The sequence below is a fragment of the Rhinopithecus bieti genome, unplaced genomic scaffold (genome assembly GCF_001698545.2).
Source record: "Rhinopithecus bieti isolate Rb0 unplaced genomic scaffold, ASM169854v2 scaffold_25394, whole genome shotgun sequence".
NCBI lineage: Eukaryota > Metazoa > Chordata > Mammalia > Primates > Cercopithecidae > Rhinopithecus > Rhinopithecus bieti.
In genome coordinates, this window is record NW_016811676.1 from 692,835 (window position 1) to 695,036 (window position 2,202).

The 2,202-nt window shown below is 58.3% G+C and overlaps 1 protein-coding gene across 3 annotated transcripts in view; it reads right to left on the minus strand.

The window, feature by feature from the left end:
- The window catches only part of HLCS (holocarboxylase synthetase), a 261,748-nt gene extending 259,639 nt beyond the window's left edge, over nt 1–2,109 (minus strand). Inside the window, exon 1 of one of the 3 annotated variants that reach the window (XM_017894636.1) lies at nt 864–2,109. The gene's annotated coding sequence lies outside the window, so the exon portion shown is untranslated. The remainder of the gene's footprint in view (nt 1–863) is intronic. The other 2 variants (XM_017894630.1, XM_017894635.1) reach the window with 2 other exon arrangements.
- Nucleotides 2,110–2,202: the final 93 nt, after the last annotated feature.

Here is a 2,202-nt window from a genome sequence, read left to right on the forward strand (position 1 = left end):
TTATAATTGTGGGGTTTTTTTTTTTTTTTTTTTTTTTTTTTTTTTTTTTTTTTTTTTGAGACAGTTTTGCTCTTGTAGTCCAGGCTGGAATGCAGTGGCCCGATCTCGGTTAACTGCAACCTCCACCTCCCGAATTCAAGTGATTCTCCTGCCTCAGCCTCCCGAGTAGCTGGGATTACAGGAGCGCCACCACCACGCCCGGTTAATTTTTGTATTTTTAGTAGAGATGAGGGTTCACCATGTTGCCCAGGATGGTCTCGAACTCCTGACCTCAAGTGATACGCCTGCCTCGGCCTCGCAAAGTGCTGAGATTTCAGGCATAAACCACCGCGCACGGCCCCAGCTTCCGTTTTTTAATATTATGTATCTTTATTTTCCTGCCACGTAGGCTGTGGGTCATGAGGAAGCCTTTCCCCACACGCAGGTCCTAGTCACCCGTACTTTCTAGCGGCTGGTAGGCCCTGTGGCTCTGCCCCTAACACGGGCGTGGGGCACGCGGCCAGGAGCCCGTGGTAGGGGGACCCGGCGCGCGAACCTAGGCTCTCAGGCCGCGTCGGCCGCGCGTGCGCACTGACAGCCGGGCCGAGCCAGCCCGGGTCCCGCAGGGAAGAACGCGAGCGGCGCGGGGAGGCTGCGCTGCCCTGGGCCGCGAGGTCCCTATGGCTGCCCCACCGGAAGCCCCACCCGCTTCTGGTAGCTGAAAGCAGTTTTCCGGCCGTCCCGGCTGCAGCCCAGCGGCCTGGACTTTGGACACGGATGTTCCCCGGCAGGGCCCGGGCGTGGACTGCCAGACCCTCGCCCGGCCCCAGCACGCCTCCGGCGAGCGCCCACCCCCAGCCCTGGGCCGCAGCGCCCCGACTTACTTCTGAGGCCGAGATGCGGCCGCTCCTGCTCCGGGTGGTCGCCCGCGAATCCCTGCCGCGCCGCACTGCGCCCCCTCGCGGCCCGCCTGGTGGTGCAGCCGGGCTCTCAGTGTAGGGCCGCGGGGCCGCCCGGCCTCATCCTGCCCTGGCCGCGGTGCCGCGCGCTCGGGGACGCGGTCGTTTCGCCGCTAGCCAGCTTCTGCCTCTCGGCCACCCGTCCTCTCTCGCCCAAGCTGCCTAGGAGGCGCGCCTCTGCCGCCTTCTTGCTGCGCTCGCTCCAGCCTCGCCCACTCCTGCGGCCTTACAGGGCCGAACCTCACCCTGCTCTGCGGAAGACAGGCCTCCACCTTCCCTCCACGCCTTCCTCCCTGACCGGCACCGGACACCGCGTTGCCCTTTCCAGCATCGACGACCTATTCCCCAGTGCTCTGACACCAGCTGAATTAGCGCGAACCTACTCGTTAAGGGATTAGCCCAGAGAGACTGCCCTCCCTTCACCAGCCACAAGCGGGGTGCCCAGAATGTCCACATTTCTGCCCTGCCCACTAGAAACTGAGGGATTGCCACAGCTCCCCTGAGGTTCATCAATTCCCTGGGACGACACAGAACTCAGGGAGACACTTTACTGTTAGAAGATTATTGTAAAGGACACAACTCGGGAACAGCCAAGTGGAAGAGATGCGCGGCACGGGGGGCGAAGGGCGGGAGTGCTGCCCTCACAGCACCTCTGTGTGCCCACCTGCCTGGAAGCTCTCTGCACCCTGTTTAAGGGATTTGTATCCAGGTTTCATTATGTCATTGGGCATTGGTGATTGAATTCAACCTCCAGCCCCTTTGCCTTCCCGCAAGGGGAGTAGGCATATGTTCGGGCTGAAAGCTACAACCCTCTGATCACATGGTGTGTTGCACCAGCCCCACCCTGAATCCATCCTAGAGATAGCTACCTCATCAGCATAAATTGTGATTTGATTAGAGAACTCATGAATAACAAAAACACTCCTATCGCCTAGGAAATTCCAAGAGGTTTAGGAGTGCTGTGTCAGGAACTGGGGACAAAGACCAAATAGATTTTTTATACCAAACTCCCTAAACCAATAACCCAGTCTAATCGTGAGAAAAACATCAGACAAATCCCAGCAGAGGGGACATTGTACAAAATAGGTAGCCCACCTAAACTCGGCCAAGGTTGTGAATGTTGTGAGAATAAAAATGGTGGAGTCATTTGTGTTAAAAGAGAGAGGGAAAAAAATGACAAATAGAGGCCGGGCGCGGTGGCTCAAGCCTGTAATCCCAGCACTTTGGGAGGCCGAGACGGGCGGATCACGAGGTCAGCAGATCG